Genomic DNA, 17,083 nt, shown 5'->3' with positions numbered 1-17,083 from the left:
GAAATTCCTTATAATGTAAGGAATATATCATACTGTGAGAATTGTTCAAAGACTTTTCCATCAGAATTTTTTAAATTTAATATTTGATGATTATATATAACTTATTTCAGAGTATATATACTTCTGATTATGAAGAATATTGAATTAACATTCTAAACTGTCATTTTTCTTCCCAGAATAATTAGAGCATGTTTTTGCTTCTTTTGATTTAATAAAGAAACATTTTAAGTTGCTTTTTACAACAATCATCAAGAAGGGAAATGCCAAAATACAATTAATTTCACTTCTCTTTGGAATTTGACATTTTCCATAGCTGAGGAATATAAACATGCATCACCTAAATGAGCAGTATTATAATAGCATCATTTTTACAACTTTTTAACTGGTGACACATCTCTTCTTCATTTAGGGAGACGTGTGGTGAACAGCTGTGGGATCTAAAGAACAGGTAAGATTTCAAGCATGCTTAAGTTTTTGTTGTTGTTAATCTTTTAAATTTTCTTTGTTTTGTTACTTAATAGTATTTTTTTAGTAGTATAGGTTGTAGCCTTTGAGAAAAGTGTTAGCAATTTTATTGTGGAGCATGAGGAACAAAAAAGAACTTTTAACACTTTCAGATTATTCAGAAGCTTAAAAAACCTACATGAGTGTTCTGTATATGATAGATAGACATAGGGACATTATAGATGGAGTACAATTTTAAGCTCAAAGAAATGAGTATGTTTTTATGGTCAAGAGTGAGTATGAATCCATGGCGTAAACTTTTACAAGTTAATTTTTTTTACAAAACATGTATTGCTATAGTAGTCTTATTCTTACCTCAGGAGAATAAGTCAGTGAGTGTTTGATTTTATTCCCCAAACCTTCCTCATGTAGAGCCATAACTCAGCACCTGAGAGTTTGGGCAATGTCAGATCCACCCAATACTGGAATGAGATGGGTTGGGTTGATGAAGGGGGAGCCAACAGTTAATGGAGTAAGAAAGAGAACTGACATTTTTTTCTATTCCAAAAAATAAATGATAAAGTTCAGCAAGATAACTTTCCTTTTATTAGCATAAAAATACGAATAAGTAAAAATTCATTTGTAGCAGAACTTGGAAACTGTGCTTTATGTTTATGGTTGTTGCTGTTGTTCATTGTTTTTCTGGTGACAATTATGAGTCGATCATTTATCATCACGAAAAGGTCTCTTTCCTCTCAACATCTGACATATCTTGGGAAAAATGTTTTGGTAATTTATGGTCCCCCATTTAAAAAGCTATCGCAAATAGTCCACCATCTGTTATTTTTCATAACTATAGAGCAGAGTTCAATGGTGGGAGAGTAGAGAGTGTCCCTTCACTCTGAATCCAAAATACTGGGTGAAATCCCAACACCACCCTTAAGATCCAACCTAATCACCCTGGACCTCAATGGTTTCATTTTCAAAGGAGGCGAATACTACCTCTGCACAGGATTGCTATTTGAACAAGTTATCACTCTGAAAGTATTTGGAACTTGCATTAGTAAATGGCATAACTGGTGAGACTTGGGATCTAGCTCCCTAGTGTGTTCTGTCTGCAATCCCATGAGCCACACAAATGAATTTGCAAGGATTGTTGCAGGTGTTTGTACTTGTAATTCAACTTTATAATTTAAAAAATGTATTTTGGGGGTAAATCAACTTACCATTTTAAAAGCCTTTGTCATCACCTTCATGGCCCTATGCCTGGAGTTCAGGAAAAGTCCTTCAGCCTCATGAACATCTCTACCTGCCTTCTGGTGCCTTACATTCCTCTAATGGGCTAAAGCTCGGGCCCTCTCCTCTATTTCAATAGCCCTGGACTGGGTGGTTTTATATATACTTTTTAAATAGAATTTTATGTCAGTCATGTAAAGAATATCTGATTGCCCCTGTTTCCATGTGAATTCCCAGGAAAGATGAGCAGCATGACTGGGACCACCTGCTAGAAAAGGAGGGGAGCTGGATTGGGGACCCATCACTCTTTCCACAGCTCATGTACATTGCAAAATGTCCTGCTACCTTCCTTAGTGAGATACAATATTTTCATACAAATATTCCTAGAAATATAATCACTGTGATTTTATCCACATTGGTGTAGACAAAATATTTGATGGAGAAGAGGAGGGGAAGCAAAAATGATTGCTAGTTCCCAGGGTGGGTGAGAGCAGCTGAACGGTAAGTAGTAAGACAGTTGCACTAACTCAGTGTGGTGCCTTGGACAACCTCTATGGGAAGGCATACATAAGCACTCAAAAAAAATATACAACTCTTTCCTGCTTGGTCAGTTGACAGCCTCAAGTCCTCTTGCATGTGCCTTTAAAATCCAGTTCATCTGCATAACTTAGCAGACAAGTCCCAGCTCCTATATTTCTCTCTACTTGTTGGAATGCTTCTCCTTCCCCAAACCCCAAAGATCCTCTTTTCTGTATGTTGCTGCTTTTCTACTGTTGGTGTGAAATCTGTGGTTCATCTAAGTAAACGTGCTGAAGTCAGGGAAGAGGGTAATTATTATATCCAAATGCACATTGAACATTCCTTTAGAGACACCAGCCTTGAATTTCTTTAAGAAAAAAAGAAAGCTGTTAGGAAAAATAAAAATGAGACTCCTACATGCTTGGTAAATTATTTAATTAAAAAAAATAATTGTTTGTAATTAACTTTATTAAAGTAAACCTGTTTCTTTAGACAATTTATCCTAAATAGACTTTTGAACAAAATTTAAAAAAATATAATTTTCTTTCAGCTCCTACACACACACACACACACACACGCGCGCGCGCGCGCGCGCATACAAACTTACCCATATGTACACACAGATTATAACAAAGTCTCTTCCCTTTTTCAATAAAATATTTATATGTTTTTTTAGAATAAATAATGTTGAAAAAGTGATTTTGGAGAAAAGTTTAAGTGACATTAAACTTTTATGTGTTATGACATTTTTAAATGGTAAATAATCTATGCCTATCAAACACTGCGTTTTAAGTAGTCGTTATCTTACTTCATAAACAAGAGGCTGACTGTGTTTTACTGTAGAAATACGCTTTCATTGTGTGATACCACAATATAGATTTCTCTTTCCTCAGATTGTCTCCACTCTAAACATACTGCTTGATAAAGATGATGGTAAAGTTAACTTGATTGCTAGGCAGCTGTATTGTTATCACAATAGATAAACACACTTATTTCCTCCTTGGAGTATTCCCGGTGAGGCATTTCTGGACAAGTATAATGCTTTCTTTTGAGTTGATTATGATCTTATTCACTCTAAGTAATCACATAGGTATCCTTTTTACTTTTTTAAGGCTAGATTTAAAGCATAGAAAAGTTCAGAGGGAAAAGGTAAGCTACTAGATGGTATTTTTCAGGGCATGATTAGAAACAGGATGTTCTTATTGAGAAATATTTGGAGTCTCACACAAAAGAAGGAATCTAAATTGTGCAACATAAGCACATTGGCATAGATTGTGAAAACTTAGTGTTATCTTGGGATCACGGGAAAGTTTTATTTACAATATCAACTTCGCTCATGAAACTCAAATAAATGCTTCCAGAAAGAAATGAGGTAATAGCAATGAACCAAACAGTTGTTTATTTTGCATGGCTACCTCTATATTTCCAAAGAGATTTATTGTTCCCCTGTGAATCTTACAGAGAGCTTACAGTTTCCTTGCTATAGAAAAATGTTCATTATCTACAACAAGTGCTTATTGTGAGGATCAGAAGGCACCAAGAGGGCAAACGTGCAGCAGCCAAGAAGAGTTCAAGGGCTGGGAAGCACTGAGTGCAAGCTCATTGTTTGGCTGGTTAAACTGCAAGATGCACCTAAAGAGGATTCATGTTCCCTAGGAAACCTGGCTTCTACATGACACCTTCAGACCACGAGAGTGCATGCCATGCCCTTTTGTGAAGGAAAGGAAGAGTGGAATTAGTCTGACCCCAGTAATGTCACTAATGCTGGCGATGGCCCCATCACCACCACCAGGAAAGCACATGGTGGACACCTCCCAGTGCCTTTGCCCCAGGATAGTCCCTGAATTTTTATGTCATTTTTGGGAATCTGCTCAGGGTAGAGTTGGTCCTGTCTGCAGTGCACATATACTTCAAACCGTGCAATAGTACTAATACTTGGATTTTCTAACCTCTCTTTCTACATATTTACATTTGGGAAAAAATGTTAGTATTCAAATGGGCTATTACAGGATAGTGAGTTAACTGGTTCCAATGCTGCCTACAATGTAGCAGGGAAGAGAAGAAAAGAAGGCTTGTTGCTTGTGCCGTTTAGGGCAGGAAAAAAACATCATTGGTTACTAGTAAGCATGGACAGTTACCAAACGTAGAAATGAGAAAGGGTCCTTCCATCTTTGAAGACTCTTATTATTAGTTCTGTCTTTGAGTGGCTGCTTCTTTGCTATCATCAATATCAGTGATGGAACACAACAGTGGTGTGCAGTTCTATGGGTTGTCCCCACGGCACATTCATTGTCCCCATCACCTTGACCGTGGTTTCCAAGATTAATTCAAGTGTCCGTGGCCCCATCTATTAATTATTGCTGCAGAAGCTCTTCACAAGACATCAGATTTTTTTTAATTCTAATTTATTTATTCACAAATAGTTCTTATGTTTTTACTCTCTAGAAGTTGCTATACAAGTAAATTTTTTTTTAAAAAATAATTCTTTATTGTTGAAAGTATTACAAGTCCCCCCTTCCCCCCATAAGACATCAGAGTTTAGCCACTCTTTTGTTATTTGGATGGGAAGTCTCTAAAGCCTCAGAAATTGAAAACAAACAAGCAAACAGAACTGACTGGAGTTTTCAAATATCAACGCATAGAGGGTTTTTTAAATTAGTATATGTCCTATCTGAATTCCTCCTTTTAAGAAGATTAATAGAAGATCAATTAATTTAAACAATAATGTATATAGTTATCATTGCTAGACCTGATATGAGATGATAAATATTTGATCCAATTTTCCTTTCTGGATAAGGTTTTCTTTCCTATCTCCGTGAGGGACCCAATTCCAGTCACAGTTTCTGAGAGTGAGTTCTTGGGATTGGGTGTGAAATTGCGATAGACGTTTGCTCATCTTGCTTCGGTCCAAAGAGTCCACGGAGGATCTTTGATGAGCCCACAGGGGTTAGAGCCATTGTACTGATGCAGGTAAACCGGGATCGGACGGCCCAACCGCTCGGCTGGCACCTTCCAGGTTCCCAGAGATGCGCTGTATTCGGCTGGGTTGAGGGTAGGGGGTGAGGTGGCCAGGCGCCACAGCTTGTACTTAGGGAACATTAACTCCCATTCTTGCTGCCTCTGTCAGTGTGATTTGTTGTGTTTGTTTCATTCAAGAAAGCAGGCAGTCAACACACTCTGCTGAAAACTTTCTCTAAGAGAGTGACCAACTCTCTAATAGATATTTGACACAGCAGATGTTTGGCAGTATAGGACAGTGGACAGTGAGTGCAAAGACAAATCACATTGCACCTTCAGCAGCGCATATACTAAAATGGGAACCACACAGAGAAGGTGAGCATAGCAAAAGCAAGTCACAGATTTTCTTTAGGCGTTGCTGAGCTTTGTAAAATTTTGTGAAGTTTTACTCTTCTACCTGATGTTACGGGACGTAATGGCAAAGAGAAACCCTCACATGCAGATAATGGTGATTCCTTATCCTGGATGGCAGAATGACAAAAACACATACATGTGATACCACACTTTAATGGGTGGAGCTTAACAAAAATTTCAATATTGTGTAAATATGCTTTGTCCTAATGCCAGCTTAAAGTAGAATAATCATTTGACATTGTAACTAGTTTACCCATATCTCTGTGTGAAAGGAAAGCATCTTGCCTTGTTTGATGTTCTTAGCCATGAATATTAGAAATCACCTACCCTAACGGCCCTGAGTAGTCATCTCAAATACTGTGATAACACTTGGCCCATGGGACTCACTCTGTATGTACTGGGCAAGTGTATCAGTCTTCTATGCCGTGTAACAAATTGCCACAAACTCAGTGGCTAAGACAACAAAAATGTATTAGCTCACAGTCTCTATGGATGGGTAGAGGCACGCCTTACCTGGCTCTTCTGCAAGGATGCAGTCAGTATGTCAGGCAGGACTTGGTTCTCTTCTGGAGGCTCGACTGGTACTGGACCCACTTCTACCACTAAGGTTGTTGGTAGAATTCATTTCCTTGTGATTGTTAAGAGCAAGGGATCCAGCTTCTTATGCCTTTTGGCTGGAGGCTTCTCTCTGCTCCTAGAAGCTGTCTGAAGTCCATTGCCTCATGGCCCTCTCTGTAAGCCCTCTCATAGCATGGCACCATACTTTTTTAAAGCCAGCAAGCAAGAAATAGAGCCTGTGGCACCAGTCTGATAGCAAAATAAAGTCTTATATAACATAGCCTAACCAGGGGAGTGAAATCCTGTCACCTTTGCCAGATACTATTGGTTAGAAGCATGTCACAGGTCCTGTCCAAACTCAAGGGGACATGTTATACAAGAATATAGCCATCAGGAGGAGGGGAGCCTGAGGACCACCTTAAAATCATCTGCCAGATAGGTATCGTCATACAAAACAGTATCAGGAGCAGCCCTGAAATCCCAACTTTGAAGGAGAATTTAAAATCACATTAAAGGAAAAAAAAAAACATGTCAGTTTGGCTTTACTAAAGAAAATGTAAAATAGCTGTTGAGTTGTCACTACACTAGATTTGTGAAAACACCACATTTATAGCATTTCCTACTATAAGAGGCTGCATCTCAGGACATAGGAATGTATTCTTAGCGATTCTGACAAAGAATAGAGTGTGGGCCTCTTTCCTTGCTGAGTGCACTCTGAGTTTCAAGACTTTGAATAACGCAGTTTGTTCTTACTGCACACCTCCTTTGCCTACTTTTATTTGGCCTGTAACAACCACAGAGGTGATTATATACTATGTAATTATATGTTGCAGTTAATACCATTTTACCATCTATTTATCCATAGGCCTGTTTTCTCACATCAGCACTTAATTCTATAATATTTAAGCCAAAAGCTCCAGGCTTACAAGCCTTCCAGGATGTGAAAATAATAGACAAATTATAAGTTATTCCTCGAGGGAACAGTGTATTGGGACATGTGAGACCCTGTAGCACTGGAGCAGCCACAGCTGGTGATCCCTAAAAAACTCCCACCTGCGTGTCTTCCTGGGATTCAAAAACAGATACGATTTCTGAGTGCCCCTGCAGACCATAATTGCCACTTTCTACTTAAGAGAAGTAATCTCCAAGGTAACCAGGAGACACGCTTTACAACAATTTATAACTAGGGCAATCTGAGTTAGGAGCATACGACATATGAACCCTAATTCAAGGGAGGTTTTCTTTCCACACCAAAACAATAAACAAAAACCACTGAAGTGTTTTATCCCATATTGTCTTGTTGGGGACACCCTCTTTGTCAGTCATATAATGAACACATGACATTTTCAGGTCATTACTAACCCCCCTCACATGTGACAGTGATCATGTGACAATCCAATGTGTGTGTGTCAGTTGGGACCCTGTCAGTTGGGAACACTCAAAAAGGGCTGAAGAGGGTTCAATAAAGTGATTATTCACAGACAGGCAGGGTTTTCCTCAAGCAGATTTTGAAAAATTCTTGATTTTTAATTGATGTTGTTTTCCATTTTTAAGTGATTTTAATTAGCCTTCATTTCCATAACTTTGAATAAGAAATATCAGCCAGAGGTCAGTAAGAGGGCAATGGCTTACCCAGGAAATACTGTCTCTTTAGTTTTTTCTATAAAAAGGATCATCTCTGTCTATATGATTGGTTCCCTTTATTTGACTGGATAGACTTGTTTCTATGGAACAAAGACTTGAATTCTATCTATAACTTTTATACTGCCTAAATAGTAATTCTAAAATGCAGATTTTTGTGTCTCCTCCCTGCCTGGGCGCAAGCTTTCTACAAGGAATGTAATGTATTTTGTGATTGGAATCTTTCTTCTATGTCTAGCCTTATCTCTCTACCTTACTCCCCCTTCCACACATCCTGTGCTTTAGTACCGCTGAATTTATCATATTGCTTCCCCAAAGGTTGCTTCTCTTATGGTACCATCACTTATATATGTGTCTCCTTCAGTTAGCCCCATGGTACTCTAAATAACTTCTAATAGCCCTTATCATGCTCTATTATAATAATGTGTTTATATGTCTATACTTTCCAAATTCTGGAGAAGAATTTGAAGGTAGATAACTCATCTAGTTTTTCTTTGTATTGCTATAATAGACTTAAAAGTAATATTTATGAACAAATGAATTAAACCACACACAAAACTTGAGAGGTCTGTAATAATGTTTTCAATGTAGCTGCAAGAATTTATTGACATTTTATCAAGCAGAAGGTGTCAACTTAATGATTATTTTTAATGTTATTTATTGATTTGAGAGAGAGGAAAGGAGAGAGAAATATCAATTTGTTGTTCCACTTATTTATGCAGTCATTGGTTGATTGTTGTATATGCCTTGATTAGGGATCAAACCCAAACCTTGGTGTATCGGGACAATTATTTAACCAACTGAGCTACCTGGCCAGGGCCTAATAATTCTTATTACAGTTAGAGGGGTCTAAATAGGAAAGTGAGTAAACATTTGAGTCAATTTATAGGAGTTGTATCTTTTTTTTTTTCCAGTTCAAAATCAGAGAGATTATATCACTGTCTGGTCTTATCTCTAACTCTGATAGTTTTCTAGGTTTCACTGATGTATTCCCTAATCACTTACGTGCCAGTAGCTTAAATAATTGTGGCATGCATTAATTCACTACCACCATTCTGAAAAACCTAGAAGACTTTAGGATTTGAACTTGTCAAGTGGTTGGGCATAAAGGAGAGTACTTAACACTGAAAATGATTGTTTGATAGTTTTCTAGGTTTCATTTCTCTAGAGTATGCTTAGATCATTAATTCTCTTCCCATATAGCTAGGGGCCACCTCTCCACTCTTTCCACCAGGGACCAGTGGTACAAAACTTTAGAGACATTGAATTCAAATCAAGGCTAGCAAAACAAAAAAGACTGGGGATGAGGTACTAGTCAGAAATCATGAAAAAAGAAGCTCAAATATCTTCCCTAGACACCAATCCCCAACTCCTAGTGTATCAGAACAAGGATGAAAATGAAATATTCTTTGGAAACAACATAATGGTCCTTGAGAAAACATCCACATAAAACTATATATAGAGGTTATTACTCCAAAGTAAAATGATCTCATTATCCATCACTTTGTCATAAAGCCTCCAACCACATACCTACTGACACGTAACTTCCCATAGGCGCTTCTTATGGCACTGCTCAGATGACCAGATAGATGAGGAACAGCTTCAACATAAAAGATAACAAAACAAAGATACAAATCATAAAAAATAACAATTAGATAAAAATTAAAGGATCCTGGATATTTAAAATATTGTAGTAGATAGACAAAAATACAAAGAGAGAGGTAAAAGACATAGTTGAGAAAATGTCCTGGAAAAAATATCAAAAGGAAAAAGTGATGGTTGATAAGAAAATATTGTTAAAATGACTTCCAAAATGGGAGACCATGTAAAATCTAAAGAACGAAAATAGCAAAGATATAACAAAAGAAATCTTTCTTAGAACTGAAGGACATGATTCTCCAGATTGAAAAGATCCAATGACTGTTCAACATATGGATTTTTAAAATGACCTACTGTGTTGCCCTGGCTGGTGTATCTCAGTTGGTTGACCATTATCTCATGCACCAAGAGGTCACTGTTTCAATTCTGGATCAGGGTATATGCCCGGGTTGCAGGCTTGGTCCTCACTGGAGGTGTGTAAGAGGCAGCTGATCTTTCTCTCTCTCTCCCTCCCTTCCCCTCTCTCTCAAATGTACCAAAACATATTTCTTAAAAAAAAAAAAAAAGATCTACTGTGATGCTATGCATATCATGGGAAAATTACAGAACAACCAAGTTAAAGATTGTAAACCCATGGAGTGGAATAAAGGCAGCGGAGAGGGCAGTGGTGATCACAGGTCACATACTGAGGAATGGGGATAAAAATGTCATTGTAGTTCTCAAAACAACCTTGAAAACTCAGAAGCTAAAAGACAAGAAACTTTCAAACTTCTAGAGAGAAAAGGATTTCCACTTAGAATTCTATATCCATTCAAACTATTAATAACGTGTGAGGCTGTAATAAAAACAATTTCAGACAGGCAAAATACTTTAAGAATTACTGCCTATTATAAGAAAACTGAAGGACATGCTTAAGCAACACTCAGCAATAAATGACATAACACAAAACAAAGATCAAATAGCAGGCCAAACACAGGAAGGAGGTGAAAGGAAGCCCCAATGAAATAGTTATATGTTGACATCTAAAGCAACAGGTCCATATTAGAGTAGGAGGATGAAGCATGGATGTCTCTGAGAGTTCATGGAAAGTTTGTAGCCATTTCTGAATGTTTAGAGAGAAATATTGATAGGCTTGTGTTAGGTCTATTGGAACTCTTTTAGAAATAAGGTAAGGCCAGGCACATAAAGTAAATTTTTAAAATTAGGTACTTGTTCAAAGGAAGATACATTTTTATAATATAAATAATCTTTTCTCTTAGATCTTATCTGCAGACGCTTTGGAGGAGGATGGAGATTATACTATCCCTGTTCCTCCTCCAGCCTGAGCTATCTTAGGAGCTGACAGTTAAAACAAAACAACTTGGTGAGGAAAACAAAATCAAGTGGTTGAGGATGGAAGGTTAGAACTGGAAAGATCTATTGGACTTAAATTTCAATATTTTCCTAAGACACATTACCTTATATTTCTATATATACCACTAATTCCAACCTTACCCACAGTTTGAACTAAACGTTAGTTTATCTTTTTATTTCTTTTTCCTTAATGCTTGTGGGTGGGAACACATGCTCTCTTAAGCGTATGCTTTAAAATAACAATGAAGTCAGAAGAGTTTACCATTAGATAAACTTACTTGTTCTTGCTACGAATAGATGAATCATTAAATGTTACAAGTAGTCAGTCAGCTTCTTCTACCTCAGCTTGCTGTAGGCCAGGGTAGAGGAAGAGAAACCCGTTAGATTTACTTGTCTACTTACCTTGTTGTGCTAAATGTAAATATCACCAACCAATCTTTCAAAACTTTAATTCCCTCCCTTTTTTTTCTTATGTACAAATACTACCTTATTAAATAGGAATATTTTGCTATAGAAAAGAAAATTTATATTGAAAAAAGTCTACAGGGTCATTAAAAGACTTAAACAATTAATTGTACTATTGACTCCTTACTATAATAAAGTATAAAACTTTTTTCTTTAAATATCAGAAGAATGGAATTAAAATATAAGTATTGCTCCCTAAAATTAAAGATAAGACCAGTAGGCAGATGCTTACATAATATCTTTTCCCAATTTCAGGGTAAAAATAGCAGGTAGATTATGTGAATAAATATGGTAATTGAAACCTAATGGGAATTGCAAATTTAGAGTTTCAATCTCCATTTTAACAAGAAGAAGCCACTTACAGAGAAAGAACTCTGGGGATCAGTGACTCTTCAGAATAGCACTAGCCTTTAAAATTGAATTCATAAATACCAAGGGAATGGATGACTCTTGCTTTGTCTATTTCCAAACTTAGAATTTCTTTTCTAAAATCATATATTTTGTTTATTTTTGAGAAGAACAAGAAATATAAGGACAGCAAGAAGAGAGGAGGAGTAGGAGGATTCAAATTTATAAATTATGCATCATTTTATTTACTCTCATAGCCTTTCTATTGGAGCAGGATCTATGATAGATTCAGACATTAATGTTGAAAATCATATTACAATGTCAGTTGGGTACACCTCTATTCTTTCTTTTGACAGCTAAATTCATGTGCTTCAGACATGAAAGTGAAAGAAGTCTTGGTTGAATTAGTTGCACGATGCTTCATTCTAAAGCAGACAGCAGCCATCTTATGGCTCATTGATGGAGATTAAAAATTATTTAATTTATGAGGAGGGTAAAAAGTCCAGGTTATTCACATAGAAGTCCCAAAAAGTTCTCTGGTAAAGGAAACTTCAGAGCCCTATATTTCCCAGATAATCATGGAATGAATAGTTTTATTTTTCTACAGCAAGGACTTCAGCTTAGTGAAGCTAGTTAACTGATCTAGAATATTAGCTCAGTCACCGAACAATTAGAGGTATGAATTTGTCTGCCAGACATACCCAATTACGATAAGAAGTCTTGATTTACTCCTTTAAGAAGAAAAAGTGTCTCTCATTTAAGAAAGTCATGGTTATTGCCAGTGAAGCTTGCTAAAATGTATTAAAGAATAATAAAGTGAACTTTATTAAAATGCACCCTTGGGAGCAGTCCCATCATCCTCTATAGCTGAGAGAGCAGAAATTGTCTATTGGTCCTTCTTATACTTAGCTCTTTATAGATGACTTTTTACCAAAACGATTAGGGGAGTGTAACTGCAGTCACCTTTTGAAATGATCTATAATGTTGGGTGGCTCACTCAGGATACAGATTAATTCTACACCTCCTTATTTTGTTCATCCATTATTTTAGGCATGATCTTAACTTATGAGAATTATAAATTTATTATTTGAATAAAAGATATTAATCATTAGGCACCTATCAGGTGCCGTTCACAAGCTACTTTCATATACAGATGCTATTTCATGGATTCACAACAGCCAAGCAAAGTAGTTGCCATTTTTAATCTTCACTTTATAGAGAGGAAATTGGGACTCACCCCAAGTTTTCCATTTTTTTCTGTATTATTTAAAATGTTTGGTAATGAACTGAGAAGATAGAAAGTGGTCAACACATGTTGTTAGTTGGCTTATTATTAAAGTCCCCTACTTAGTTGAACTTGCTTCTCTTTTAATAAATGGAAACAGACTGTAGCCATAACAAAACTATTTGGATCTTTCCTCCTGGAAGTCCACTCAAAATATATGTACTGGAGGGTACAAAGAGTGTGTCTAATGAAGGAATGGATGATTCCAGCAAATGCGCTATGGTCTGTAATGAGTTTAACACCTGGCAGATAATGCAAATGGCACTGAAAATGAGCTCACTTTTGGCTTCCTTATGCCCTATTCAATTGAACAAAACATGCATTAAAAGTAAGTCCATACTCTTTTGTCTTACATGCACACGTGTTTTGAATCTGAGCTATGGCTCAGTCAGTGCACTTAGAGAGAGTAATTCCATTAGCTTGCTCCTCTCTATTTGCTCTACCAAAAGATGAGTTTTATGGGTTTCAGGGGAGGTTTTATTTTCAACCCCACCTCTTGTACATGGGCAGTTTCACCTTCTGTCTCCTAATTTGCAATGTGGTTATATCATCCAAACATAAATTTCTTTTCTCCCTAGCACTTTTTCACCTTTTAAAAAATGGGAATGATCCATATGACTAAAGAATGTCAGGAAGGGAAACATTTGGGAAGAATTAAATGGGATGCAGTCATTCCGGATCTCGATCATCTTATCCAACAAGAGCCAAGTAAGAGAACAGCCACAGAGAGTTATGTGCCAAAAGTTTAGAATTCCAGAGTGTTTAGAACAGAAAGGTGATTTAAAGTTGTCATGGTTATATAGCTCCAACAAGACCCATTTTGAGATGGTTTAAATGTAAGAGGTAGATGAGGAAATAAGATTTTTATTTTACATAATTTATTTAAAGTATTTCATGTAGAACCTGGAGATGTTTCAAAGCTTTTGTAGCATACTCTTAAATTGTAAAATGGACTACAGTAACTTGGACACTTCCTAATCGCAAATCACCCAGATAAGAATAATATTAAATGCTAAAACATGTAATAATTTGAAAACTTTTGGTTGACCTTAAATTCTATTAAAGAAAAAAAAAAAAAACTATGGTGTATAAAGGGTCAGAATCCATAAGAACATGAGATTTCTCTAAAGGGGAAATAGAAAGTGAATGTATACCCCGCATTTGTCTTTGCAATGCAGCAAATGACTGATGGCATGATGGTACCATTCTGGAGGTTGGCTCTGTTTAAGGGTGCAATAGCCCTAAGGCCAAGAAGTGGATGGCTTGTTTGAAAGGTTACAAAATAGCCTGGGAGATTGTTATTGATTTATTTCTTTGTCCCTACATGTTATCATGTGATTAGGCATTTAGAGATTGTGATTTTTCTGATTTTGCTTATAGAGATAAATCATTAGTAATTGTGGTAAGACAACAGTCATTTACTAGCTATCGAAGACCCATTCCAGAACACATGCTAATTAAAGAAATCTAGTTAAGGAATTTCAGTTGAAAAGAGCAATTAGACAACCAACTTGTTTAATTGGAGACATCAAAGCCAAGCTCTGCCTGTTGTCCACATCTTATGATGCATCACTAAAAAGAACCCACACCGGAGTTGAGTAGATGACTCTTTAGTTGACTTTAGACCAGAGCACTCAAATGAACACTTGGATCCAGTTGACAGTCACCACCATGAAACCAGTCATACCTTAGATAACTTCCCTTAAAGTGTTTACTTCCCCAAACCAGAGTCAAAATATATTTATATCAATGAACAATATATATTCTTAGTCTTTTATTACATCTTGGTATGTTAGAGGCTAAGCTACAAATAGATGTATTTTAACAGTTAAGGCCAGCAGAGGAAGCTTTGGGTTACAGAAGAACAGACCTAAGTGGAAAAGACAGACTGCCCAAAGTGTTCAGAGGGTCATAAATCAGCTGTTCATATCAGTTGCTTATAGAAGAATAGGGGGGAAGCTGTAGCTAGGATCCATAATCACATTGGCTTACTAAGGTGAGATAGTCACTTTAAGGTAATTCCAGATCAATCTACTGGGACAAGATACAGTAGAATCCTATTGAATAAAGAGGGAATATGCTAATTGACCCTCACACCATCACAAAGATGGTGGCACCCACAGCCAATAAGGAGGGAATATGCTAATTGACTGCTACGCCCTCAAAGATGGTGGCGCCCACAGCCACAAGATGGCCGGCAGGGGAGGGCAGTTGTGGGAGACCAGGCTGGCAGGGGAGGGCAGTTGAGTGCGACCAGGCCAGCAGTGGGCAGTTAGGGGTGATCAGGCCAACATGCAGAGTCAGTGAGGAATGATCAGGCCGGTGGGGGGGCAGGTAGGAGGGGCAGGCAGGCAGGTGAGCAGTTAAGAGCCAGTGGTCCAGGATTGTGAGAGGGATGTCAAACTGCCTGTTATTGGGCCTAAACCAGCAGTCAGACATCCCCCCAGGGTCCCAGATTGGAGAGGGTGCAGGCTGGGCTGAGGGACCCCCCCCCCCCAGTGCATGAATTTTGTGCACTGGGCCTCTAGTGTAATATAAAATGAATCTTATATAATAAAAGGCTAATATGCAAATAGACTGAATAGCGGAACAACTGAACAACTGAACAACCAGTCACTGAACAAGCAAGGGGCGTGCGCAGAACATGGAGGGCATCAACAGCAGGTGGCAGAGCATGGAACATGGCGGGCATTGGCTGCAGCAGGATGGTGGAGCAGGTGAGTGGGGGCGCCAGACCAAGGCAGGGTGCCAGTTGCTATCAGCGGGGTGAGTTTCTGGTGGTTACTGAAAATTCTTTGCTCCCGTGTGCCACGATCCCATCCAGTGCTCACACCTGCTGCTGGCACCAGCCCCACTTGCACCCACTGCTGGTGCCTGGTGCCAGCCCCGATCGCCCCTGAGGGCTTCTCCACCTCCCTCTGCTCCTGAGGGGTGATCAGGGCAGCAGTTGCCACTCACACCTGCTGCTGGTGCCAGCCCCAATCTCTCCGCACAGTCAGTGGGGGTGAGCAGGACTGGGGCCTTCAGCACATGGGAGAGGCAGTGGCAGGAGCAGGGCTGCAGGCAGACAGGGGACTGGGGCCATAGTGGGAGGGGCCAGGCAGGGGCACAGAGGATGGGCAGAGACCTGCCCCTGTGCCCACCACAGCCTCGCGTCCCACAGTTCCTTTCAAGGTGCACGAATTCATGCCCTGGGCCCCTGGTATTTCAATAATAGGTCACAGTTGGGAGGTCTAAACACAGTCATCTAATGTATTCTGAAGACACAATGACCCAGCGGTGTTTTGATGAACAAGCTCTCCAGTAGTAAAAAACATTTGATGATTTCTTTAGTTTAAATACTTTTACTTTGATTTCTAGCTATGGCCCCACTCACAAAATTCCTAAATATTTGCCAACAGGCTTTTATAAACCAGTAAGAATTGGGTCAAACATATCACTGAAAGTAACACTGAGAATAGAAGGAGGGATGTAGCACAGAGAAGCCTTCTGTGCACATAGTGCATTTTGGTGGGCCTTCCTTGATGGGGAGCAAGCAAGAACTCCAATGTCATGGGAAAAGCCTGTTAAACAGGAGCAGCTGCAAGTCCTAATGAGAGCAGGCCATTAAGCAAATTACCAAGACATGGATTTGGACATAAAAAGTAAGCAGAAGCACAGTATCACATTAAAGCCAAAAAGTAAATTGTTGAGCTCTGGCTGGGTGGTTGAATTGGTTGGAGTATCATCCCATACACCAGAAGGTTGCAGTGTCAATTCCTGATCTGGCTATGTATGGGAGGCAACCAATTGAAGTTTCTCTCTCCTCTCTCTCCCTCTCTCTAATTAATTAAAAAAATTAAAAAATCAAATTATTGAAATTAGAAAGAAAATAAGTCTCATCTACACTAATAAAAGAGAAACATGGTAATTAGCGTACGACCGCTACCCTTTTCATTGGCTAATCAGTGAGTATATGCAAATTAACTGTCAGCCAAGATGGCGGCGGGCAGCCAGGCAGCTGAGAACAGGATGCTTGGTTGCCCCAGCGATAGAGGAAACCAAGGATCCCGCCTGCAGCTGTGAGGCTCTGAGCTCCTGAAGCAACAGCTCCAAAAGATACAATGTTTCAAGGAGAAGCTAAAAGACGGCGGTTAATCTGCATACTCAGGCTCCAAGCGGTGGAGCGAAGCCAAACAGCCCTGAAGCCGCAGAGCAGAGAGGCCTCACTGCCCGGGGATCAGCAGAGCCGAGAGGCCTCCCGGCCCCTGGGTCAGCGGAGCC

The 17,083-nt window shown here is 38.6% G+C and overlaps 1 protein-coding gene across 25 annotated transcripts in view; it reads left to right on the top strand.

The window, feature by feature from the left end:
- PTPRD (protein tyrosine phosphatase receptor type D) overlaps nt 1-17,083 on the top strand; it is a 2,083,672-nt gene that overhangs the window by 1,441,258 nt on the left and 625,331 nt on the right. For all 25 annotated transcript variants that reach the window (XM_070431651.1, XM_070431673.1, XM_070431672.1 and 22 more), the window contains one exon: nt 410-448. The gene's annotated coding sequence lies outside the window, so the exon portion shown is untranslated. The remainder of the gene's footprint in view (nt 1-409; nt 449-17,083) is intronic.

The sequence above is a fragment of the Myotis yumanensis genome, unplaced genomic scaffold (assembly GCF_028538775.1).
Source record: "Myotis yumanensis isolate MYYU_CA2020_CCGP unplaced genomic scaffold, mMyoYum1.0.hap1 SCAF_12, whole genome shotgun sequence".
In the NCBI taxonomy this organism is placed as follows: domain Eukaryota; kingdom Metazoa; phylum Chordata; class Mammalia; order Chiroptera; family Vespertilionidae; genus Myotis; species Myotis yumanensis.
This window is presented reverse-complemented; position numbering and strand designations above follow the sequence as displayed.